This window comes from Haemaphysalis longicornis, unplaced genomic scaffold (genome assembly GCF_048455015.1).
Source record: "Haemaphysalis longicornis isolate Haplotype H1 unplaced genomic scaffold, Haemaphysalis longicornis Haplotype H1 scaffold_16, whole genome shotgun sequence".
Classification (NCBI taxonomy): Eukaryota; Metazoa; Arthropoda; class Arachnida; order Ixodida; family Ixodidae; genus Haemaphysalis; species Haemaphysalis longicornis.
The window spans coordinates 37,401-48,417 of record NW_027526266.1 but is presented as its reverse complement, the minus strand read 5'-3'; the positions used below and the strand labels follow the sequence as shown (position 1 = coordinate 48,417).

At 48.0% G+C, this 11,017-nt stretch overlaps 1 protein-coding gene and 1 pseudogene across 1 annotated transcript in view; one reads left to right on the top strand and one right to left on the bottom strand.

Annotated features, from left to right (window-relative positions):
* The window catches only part of LOC144166150 (uncharacterized), a 35,597-nt gene that overhangs the window by 2,515 nt on the left and 22,065 nt on the right, over positions 1-11,017 (bottom strand). The gene's annotated exons all lie outside the window — the stretch shown is intronic.
* On the top strand, positions 8,362-10,171 carry LOC144166185 (uncharacterized; annotated as a pseudogene).

Below are 11,017 nucleotides of genomic sequence, written 5' to 3'. Positions count from 1 at the left end.
GATTAGCGGTGAGTCCGCATCCGCTGACAGCGATGCCTCTGCCTCGTGGGTGGTCGAGAAGCTGCCTGACATCTTGAAGCGCTATGAGGCAGCGGACTTGTACAACGCCGATGAAACTGCGTTGTTCTACCAGATGTTGCCGAATCGCACGCTGGCGCTCAAAGGGGACGATTGTCGAGGCGGCAAGCAGAGCAAACTCCGTGTAACGGTTTTGCTTTGTGCTAACAGTGATGGCAGCGACAAAAGGATGCCATTAGTTATTGGAAGAAATGCCCGGCCAAGGTGTTTTAAAGGCACGAAGCGGATGCCTGTCAAGTACGTGGCCAATTCGAAGGCCTGGATGACCCGACAAATCTTTAGCGAATGGCTGAAGGCATTCAACGAAGATGTCAAGCGTCAGGGTCGCCAAATATGCCTATTGCTTGACAACTGCTCCGCGCACCACATCGAAGACCTTCAGCTATCCAACATCGAGCTGCAGTACTTCCCTGCGAATTGCACTTCCCTAATACAGCCGTTAGATAAAGGGGTCATAAACAGCTTCAAGTGTTGCTATCGTCGTCGCATCATACAGAAGATCCTCTTGGATATACGCTTGGAACGACCGACAAAAATCGACATTTACCAAGCGATTGAGATGCTTGCTGCTTCCTGGCAGGAAGTAAAAGCGCACACAGTCGCAAATTGCTTCAGGAACGCCCGGGTGTCCGCGGTAACAGAAACTGAAGTCGATGAAGAAGAACCCCAGGAACCTTCAAACCCACCCGACGTCACCGAAGCGTGGGATGCACTTCGCGCGAATGGTGGAGCACCCGACGACGTTGCACTCGATGACTTTTTGTACGCTGACAGTGATGCTGTGTCTACAGAAGAAATGTCGGATGTGGCACTTGTAGAAACTGTTAGAGATCGCGGCGATGATGAAGGTTCGTCAGAGGCGGATACATTCCCGTTGCCTACAGCAAAGGAGGTCTTGGATGCGCTGGACGTGCTGCGCCGTCACGTCGGCTCGCAGGATGATGAGGAAGCATTGGAGGAGTTCGTTTCTCTGGACCGCCGCGTTGCGTCGTCTTTGACGCGAAAGACACAGGCGAAAATAACGCAGTTTTTTTGTGTTAAATAAACATTTGAGGTAAGTTGCGCTAAATCGGCATCTGCCGCATGTTTTTTTTGGTGTTCGTGATGATTTCCCTGGTGTTTACTTGAAAACTGCATGTAACGAAAACCTGGATGTAACGAAAATTTGCGAACTTTTTTCAATTTCGTTACATCCAGGTTTAACTGTAGTGGGACTCCGTCAGCAGATGTCAGAGGCAGCGCGTACGGCGGACGAGCGAATGGAACGCATCCAGCTAGCGTATGCTGAGAGGTACAATCTGAGAGCACGGTCAAAGGAGTTTAGCGAAGAGGAACAGGTGTTGGTATTGGAGACAAACCTGCAAAGCAAAATGCACCCCAAATTGGTCGAGGCCGGGCAGAATTAAAGAGCGAAAGCACACTGACAGTTATGTCGTAGTTTGAGGATGGGTGGGAGCGCTGGGTGCACGCAAATCGCTTAAGAAAGTACTGCACGCACGTGAAATATGTAGGCGTGATATTCGAACAGGACATGGAGTTTGGGTACGTACAAAGTACCCCGTGCTCACAGAAAGATGGAGGGAGTATTGGCGGTGAGCGCGACCACGGGCGGCGCTGCGGAGCGCGCCTCCATGACGTCGGCTTAGGGATTCTCGCATTTGTCGTCTGCTTCACTCGGGCTCGCTCACTATGATGTTTCTTTGCACGCGGTTGAGATTTTGTGCTTGTCCGCAGCAGATCTCGGGAATGCGCAACTTTTTTTTCGTAACAAAAGACTTAAAATAGCGTAAATTAGCTCAAGGCGTGATTTTAAGTATAGTCTTTGATACACTCCGGAAAAAAACATTGCCGGCGTCGCCCATGCATTGCTGCGAAGCTGGTCCTGTGCGGAGCGCGAAGAGTCGGAGCTAGGCGTCAGCCTCTGTGTTCAGCAGTCTTTTGAACAAAGGTAACAGCCGCAGGCTGACAACCGACAACAGCGAAAATGGAAGACCAAAACAAATTCCAGGCCTTCGGGGCTGTCGGCTTTGGTAGAAGGCATTACGATTCCAGCTAATCGCATTGGCAACCTTGCCTAACACTCGAAACTATTGTATCAAGTCACTTTACGTTGTCACGGCATGAAAGTGTGCCGACATGCACTATGGGGCACAAATAATGTAGGTTGATTTCCAAATAACCTGCTGTGTGTATAGGCACGTGCTGGTTTTCTACCTGGCTTCTAACCAGTATGCAGGCTTATTGAGCAAAACGAGTAACCTGTAAGGCAAACATACAGTAAGACTATGTTTTTTCATATTTCGAGGGATATTTCGGTACATTTGCCACAACCATATCATCCCAATATTCAGACAGGCATTATAGTAAAACTTCACTGAAGAGGGGGAGGACCAGGAGGAGGAGAAAACTTTAACAGTAAAATCGAGCTGGTTAGTGGGAAGGCTCCTCAGTTTAAGACGAGAGAGTAAGATTCATTCTTCAATTCACCGAACGTCATCCCGAGTAGGCCAGGACTTGTTCTTTGCGACTGAAGGGGTTGGAAAACAATAAAGAGCTGTCTGGACATATTCATTGGTTTCGAATTGTGTTATACTAAAAATTGGCATGTATACTATTTATTGCGTTATGTTAGCAAGTATATCAAGTTTTCAACACCGTAATCATGTCATAACTTTTCGGGTTGAGATTGAGTTCGTTACGATATCGATGGTTCGATAGAAATTAGGTGCACAAAAGCCGCCTTCGATTACTGTGGAGAACGTTATCTGCGCCGTAGCACAGATCTTATTGCATTGAATATTCACACGAACTTTGTGAGCCTCGCAAACATCCCCAAACCTCCTAGGACGTTTAGGACGGTGCAGAAAATGAATGCGTTGGGCACAGAAAAAAAAAAAACGTTCGTCTAACAACAACGAAAGAAAGAGAAAACACCCGTTTTATTTCCTGCTGTGCGACCCGCTGCTTGATGCGTAGCATTAGACTGTTAGTCTTCATAAGAGCATCTGAGAAATAGTTAAGGGAAGCCTACGCATTTTGATTACTTATCGAGGAGCTCTGAGCGCTGAAACTCGCAAATACGCTAGATAGGACGAGGGCGAGTTACGTCTGAGCGATGCTCTCTGAAAGTCGTTCTCTCTCTCCTCGTGTGTTGTAAAATTGTGCGGGACAAAGCTTGAAATTATTCAGAGCCGTCAGAATCTGATTGAAAACACGCTTTTTAAAGCACCAAAGCATCAAAGTGGGCGATTTCTAGCAAAGGCACTGCTGCCAGTCAGAACCGGACGACCGCGGCGCGGGTGCAGCAGCGCGGCGAATGTAGCAGACGACAGCGGAGCGGGTCCCTAAGCTGACGTCAGATCCAGGGGGCGCCACTCAAACATCTCACCGCCAATACTCATACCTGCCAACTCTTCCGAATTTTCCGTAAAATGTACGAATTTCAACCCATTTTACGATTTTCCGAATCTTGGCTGAAATTTTTGTTTTTCGAGAAAAAAAGAAACATCTATTAAAACGACACTGTGGTACCTTGTGCGGCCACGAGAGGGCAATACGTGCTCTTGTTATCATCATCAGCATAAGCTGCGACTTCTGTTGTATGTTTAGTGTCAGCTACGAATCCATATCCAGACAAAGCCTCGGGCCGTCGGGCCGGTTAGGACTACCGTGTTCGCGTCGCTCTTTGTATATGACTGCCGCATCCGATGCAGTATGACCTGTGGTACGACCGGGGTAGTTGCTTTGAACGTTTTTAGATTAGTTGCTTCGCAGTGCAATAGCGGCCTCGAAGCCGCGACAGTACTACCAAGTGTTTTTGAAGTCGTACACGTCACAATTTCCGTGCTTTGTGCCATCGAAGAAAGGAGAGAAGTTCGTATTTTGCACCATGTGTGCCTTTGATGTGAACCTTTCGCATGGTGGCAAGTCTGACATCAAGGTGCAAATCGCTTCGAATAAGCACCAGAGATACGTGCGAGCCGCGGACAACCAGCCAAGTCTGACAGGTTTTGTGCGTAACGATAGTGACTTCAGCGTGATCCGGGCAGAATGCCCTTTCACAGCGTTTTTAGTTGAACACAACATCCCCCTGAGTGTCAGCGACCTCGCTGGACCACTTATCCGGAAAAAGTTTCCGAAGTGCGAAGAAGCCAAGCGCTACGCCTGTGCCCGAACAATACAACGGCAATTGTTCGGGAAATGGCTGCCAACGCGGAGACTCCTCTACTAGATGCCTTGAAACAGCACGTATTTTCTATCGCTGTGGATGGCAACAACAATAGGGATACGCAGCTTTACCCCATTGTTGCGACATATTTCGTTAGAGAAACCGGTAAAGTTGAGAGCCGCCTTCTTTGCCTCGGGACTATACAATGGGAAGCGACTGGTCAGAAGATCGGAAATCTGATTCTGGACGAGAGAAGTCCCGGAATTTGCCCCTTGAAAACCTGTTGGCAATGTCATCAGACAATGCCAATGTTATGGTCGGCAAAAAAAACAGCGTTGCTACAGTGTTGAGAGAGGCTCAACCAGCTTTGATTGGGGTTGGTTGCCCGTGCCATCTCATCAACTTGGCCGCCCAAAAAGGAGCTTCATGTCTTCCTGTGAAGGTTGATGATGAGGCTTTGGTTGACATTTTTTTTTACCTGGAGAAAAGCTCGAAACGAAAAGATCGACTTAAGGAGTTTCAACAGCTGCATGATGTTGAGGTGAGAAAGATGCTGAAGCATTCACCGACACGTTGGCTGTCTGTGGGGAAGTGTTCGAAGAGGCTGCTTGACCAGTGAAAGCCACTCCTTAGCTTTCTTTTTGGCAGAGACAAAGAAGTCAAATAATCAGAGCTTGTTTTTGGAGTCGTACCACATTCCAAAAACTTCTGAACATACTCCCCAAAACCCTGTACCTACCCCAAAAAAGTCTGCTGCAAGCGTTCCCAGCACTGCTGCAGGCCTCAGAAAAACCACCAACGCTGATGGACTCCTGCTGAAAAGAAAAGGTGGGAATTCTGCTCCCCAAGCGAAAAAGCTGAGACTTGAGACTGCAGGATCCAGCGAAAGTAGCCACGTGTCCCGGGAAGAGCGCATTTTTTTCTTCTTATCGTCAGAGATAAGCAGGGCATGCTGCCTTTTCTTGCAGACTGTGGTGCCGCTTTTTGAGAAGACGAACTGCCTTCTGCAGGAACAGGCTCCTCAGACTCATGTACTGAGGGGCCTCTTAAGTCGCCTTCTCGAGGATCTTCTCACTAGATTTGTGCGGCCTGCAGTTCTGAAGGAATGCCATTCATTGGTGGACGTTGCATATAGTGCGGCAGAAAACCAGAAGGCTGATGAAGACATAGTCATCGGCAGCGTAACTTACTCTGTAGTTGAGAACCTGAGCTCAAGTGAAAAAGAGAAGTTCTTTTCTTGTGTTCGTCTATACTTCAGTGCAGCATGTGACTACATTCGGCACAAGTTTCCACAGGAAGACGTCAACCTCAAGATGGCTGAGGTTGCCCTAGGAACTGCTTCATTCAGCAGTGTACGGCATTCCCTGCTATGCTGCCCCAACAGAGCGGCGAATCCAGAGAAGAGGCCATGGATGCACTGGAAGTGGAGTTCGCCAGCCTACAAGCACACAGAGTTCCGCCAGAAATTCTGGATGAGCCCGGGTAGAAAGTGCAGTGGGCAAAACTGGGGAACATTCGAGGTGTAGATGGATCGCTCAGGTTCCACAGGATTTCGCTAGCTATGCTGGGCATCCTATCCATTCCCCACAGCAATGCCGAATGCGAGAGAATATTCAGCACTGTGAACAAAACTCGAACGGAGTTTCGCTCATCTGTGTGTGAAAAGACTCTTGAGGGCCCGCTGATGGTGAAAGGTCACCAGAGTGGAACTTGCTTTGAGCAAACTTATACGGAAAACTTTCTCAAGCGAGCAAAGTCAGCAACGGCAAAGTCACTGCAAAAGTAAATCGTTGCCCAGCGCACACTGCTTGAATGTTCCCTCATCCTGCCCAGTGGAGTTGCCACTCATTACTTTTCAAGAGTGACAGTTTTCACGCATGCTTGTGAAAATGTGAGAACGCTTGTCGAGAAATGTTAATCCTTTCAAACTGAACTAAAAAAAATTTTGCCTTCAGCCAGCAAAATCTGCAATGGCAAAGTTACAGCAAAAGTAAATTGTTGCCCAGTGTACAGTGCTTAATAAATGTTTCCTCTCCTGCCCGATGTTGTTGCTGCTCATTACTCTTCAAGACTGGAAGACTGACAGCCCTTTTTTTTTTTAAACTTGTGGTTGTGAAAACACGTGTCGCAGAATGTTAATCTATGAAAAAAAAAAAATATTAAAGAAATGAGCTACCCCCCCCCCCCCGGTGCGTGGGTTTTACGAATTTCCGACGAGTCGCCAGGTTGGCAGGTATGGTATACTTGACGTGTTGCGAGGGAGCATTCACTTGATGCCAGAACAAATTGCGGAGCTCAGGCGAGTCATCGTGCATTACAAGCAGACTTTCCCGGAAAAGCCAGGTAGGTGCAGGCTTGGCAAACACAAGGTCAGAGTTGCTTCGGGGGAAGTTGTCGGCGGGGGGTATCCATATAGAGTTCCGGTTGCACTCCGACCAGAGGTTGACAGACAGATTGATGAACTCGGTGAATGGGACCTGGTGTATCCCATAACCAGCAGTTGCGCACACTCGATCGTATGTGTAGCCAAGAAAGACAGGTCAGTCAGGCTCTGTATTGATTATCGCCAACTGAACGCCGTCTCGGAAGTTGACAGTTTTCCAATGGGAAACGTGACCGAGTTGCTGTATGAAGTAGCCAGGGCTAAGTATGTCGCGATTCTAGACATGACAAGGCGTTACTGGCAGATACCGGTCGAAGGGAGTTCGCAAAGGTACACCGCTTTTGCAACACCCAAGGGGCTATTCGCCCGGAAGGTGATGCTGTATGGACTTCGAAATTCAGCCGCTACCTTTCAGCGCATCATAAATGAAACCCTTCAGGTTCATACAGGTTATGCCTGTGCTTACATTGATGATGTCGCAGTGTATTCTGAAACATGGAAGGAACACCTTGAGCACTTAAGCAAGGTCCCAGATACTATAACGAAGGCCAGCTTCACAATCAACCCTGCCAAATGCAGATTTGCTAAATCAAAGGTCAGGTGCCTGGGGCATGTAGTAGAATCCGGGGTTCACTCTCCCGACCCAGACCGGGTAGAGGCTATCGTGCAACTAAAAGCACCCGTGACCAAGAAAGACCTGCGCAGTGCACTGGGCCTATTCAACTACTACAGCGAGTACATCCCCTCTTACTCAGAAATGGTGCTTCCGTTGACCGAGTTGACTAACCGGCGAGTGCCAAATGTGATCCTGTGAAGTGATGAGGCAGAGAGGGCATTCAGAGCGGTCAAACTGGCTCTGAGTACTTTCCCAGCTGTAACGGTACCCGACGTGGGTAAAGAGTTCATTTTGACCGCTGATGCGTCTGAGAAAGCTGTAGGGGCATGCTTAGCGCAGAAGGGCGAGGGGCAGGAAAAGCCCATTGCTTTTCTGAGTAAGAAGTTGACTCCTCAGCAGGCAAAATGGTCAGCCATTGAGCGAGAGGCGTTTGCAGTCGTGTGGGCGCTTGGACGTCTTGATACATGGCTTTTCGGTGCGAGGGCGAAGGTGGTTACAGACCACAATCCACTAACGTACTTGACTCGAGCTGTGTCATCTAGCACTCGCCTAACCCGCTGGAGCCTGGCCCTGCAGAAATGACTTACAGTTTTCACACATCAAAGGTGCATTAAATAAATGTGCTGATGGCCTGTCACAGTTGGAAAGGTGCAACTAACTGCCACCAGAAGGTAAGGTGAGTTTGGTACAGTCCACCGGAAGGGGGGAATCTCAAACGGTAGCCTGGGACCGACAAACAGGTCAGCAGTACGTGAAGGTGTTGGTTGCTATCATGGAGCATGGAATGTACAAACTGGGCCCACACTGTGGACATAGTGCCAAGGACACAGCACAGTTTGGACTTAGTGTTTCTGTTCTTCGTGGTGTGTGTGGCTGTGTTGTAGTGTTGAAGTGAAGCAAGCAGTGTATGTACTCGGCAGTGTGGTTTGTGCTTCGTTACGAATTCTTTAGTACTTTGAGTGGGCAAGGCTTAGCGTAACCCAGGTGGCCATTTGTGTTGTAGGTACAATTAGTGAACATACATTTTTAGTGGGGAGGTGTTAAGGGACCCATGAAGACAAAATACAAGTTTGGTTCATAAGAAAGGCTGCTTTGTCCTGATAAAAACGGTACCGATTTCATCGCAAACTTCCAAAAAATAACGGAGATATAATAGAAAACGTGTGGAGCTGTGGAGACTCGATAGCCAGTTTCCAGCAACTTCACTGTGGGGAAGAACTTTCTGTTGTTAATGGCTTATTCCTTCGTGGAGAACGACTTTTTGTTCCAAGGTCTCTCTCGCATCAGGTAGTTGCCTCGGCAGCAATTGCCGAGTGTCGGAGAAAGGACAATGCCAAAATCATTCCTGTCACTAATGAGAGCCAGGAATTGCAAATTCTGTTTATCCAGACGCCACATATGCGAAAAGCTTTTGATGCATTTCCGGAAGTTTTGTTGCTTGACGCAACCTATCGCACTAACAAACTGCGAATGCCATTGTTTGTGTTTGTTGTGGAGAATGGCACTGGCCGCAGTCATGTGGTTGCCTATGCCTTGGTTGCCAGTGAGCAGCAACATGTTGTCACGCAACTCCTCGACATCTTCGTACAAGAAAACACCGCTGCCTCAAAAACAAGTGTAGTTGTGGTCGACAAAGACTTTACGGGGATATCTGCAGTGCGGGAACCTTGCCCCTCAAAACCTGCAGTGCAGTTGTGCCAGTTTCACGCGACAAAGGCGTTCAAGATAGCTGCAGGACAGCATGCGAAGTCCGCGTCTGCACAGGAGAGAGACAGACTGGTGAGAAGCTTTAACGACATGGTCTGTGCACCAACATCACAACTGTTTGAAGAAGCTCGTGCTGAGTTTCTGAGGAGGTATGCCAGCGAGGATGCGCACACTTACTTCGACAAAAACTGGGCAAAGGTTCCTGAAATGTGGGCCCGTCACCTTTGCGACACATTATTCACAGCAGGAAACAACACCATAAACTGCGTAGAGTCGCACAATGGCAAACTGAAAAACATTTTGTCGTTACACGAGAAGCTGCACGATGCCCTGCGCTCTTTACTCAACATTTCAGATTCCATGCTGCAGGAGGCACGACACCAGGCAGCCCTCTTGCAGACACGCGGATTTTATTCTTACAACGCATCTGGAGATGTTAAAAAAATGTGCTTCAAGGAGATCACCACATATGCTTGTGCACTGGTAAGCAATGCGCTGACAAAGGTGAGGGGAAACCCCCCAGAGGCACGAAAGCTGGCGGCCAACCTCCACAGCGTGTCCTCTGCTTCTGGCAACACGTGGCATGAAGTTTCAACTGAGAAGCAGACGTGCAGCTGCACTACCTTTTCACGAATGGGACTTCTGTGCCGCCATTTCCTTGCAACTTGTGAAAAGTACGGCATAATGCCTGATTTGAGAACAGCCATGAAAGCGCGCTGGTTCAGGTCCTACCAGCTGGATTATATGGCAAGAAACACTCAGCCAGGTTCAAGCCAGGAGCCCTCAGAAATATGCCCAAATGAGGAAATAGCAACAATGCCCGGGCCGTCATACGAAAAAAAGGAACAGGAGTCAGCGTTTTAATTTGGCAATGCGCACATTTAAGACAATGGCTGACCACCTGGCGGACTGTCCCACGGACATCTTTACTGCCCGGCTTGGTCTTCTAGAAGAGATTCACACAGGTTGGCTGAAAGGGCAAGACATCATAACGGCTACTGACAACAGTGATGTCAGTCCTGATCTTGGCAGTACTGGTGTCACCAAGCCCCGTGTCACCAAGTGGCCACAGCAGAAGCACTGGGACAAGAGGCACAGCACCGTACCAAGAATTCCTCGCCTGAATATGGAAACGCCAACTCCATGCAACCATGCCAGGAAGCTTCTTCCTCCTCTGCAGCAGCCCATGAAACTCACAGCAGTCTGTGTCACCAGGTAGGCTAAGATTTCAGGTTGCCTACCTTACTGAACTTTTCAAGATTGACATGCTTGGTTACAATTACGCAGATAAAGCTTCCTGTGGTCAAGAGCCACGGCCGCCCGAGGAACAGACCTCTTCAGAGGAAGTGCAAAAGGCCCAGGGATGCGTCCAGCACTCGTCCAGTGGCTTTTGAACATCTTTCTGAAGTTGCTCAACATAAACGTAAGCAGCATTACTGAGTTATTTGTGTATCCTCATTCGACGCTTTCTTTTTCAGTGCTGCTCACTGGAATTGTTTGAGAGGCAGTCAACAACCGTGTTTTAAGCCAAAAATACACGGTGGAAGAAACTGATGTTGAGGTGCGGCCAGAATTACTCCCTAGTGCACTGTTGGACTGCAGGGTCAAGTTTCTGAAGTTAAAGTTCTCAAAAGATGCTTGGGATCTCCTAACATATTCAGGTCAGTGGTATTTCTTCTAATTGAAGGTTTCCCTGGCCTTACAAAGCATTACAAAATACAAGTTTGTTAGATTTTAAAAAACTGCCACTGTGCAATGGTATTGATACCTCTGGTTCTGTCTTCTGCTGCAATCCATATCGCTCCAGCATTGGCAAGGAGTTAGCGCACCGATTACTCATTTTTTGTACCTTTGCTTTGTTGCAGTGCTACATACTGGAAAGTTTGTCAATATTATTGCTTTTTTGTGTGTGTATGAAACCTGTCATACAAGTTACCTCTTTTGAACAAAGCAGTGATGCTTGTAGTTATGGCTGCTTTAAAAGTGTTTAGTTTGCAGAAAATATTTTCACCATGAAATTAAGCATCACGGGTGTTTTTATGGTAATGCTGGCATTAATTTCATT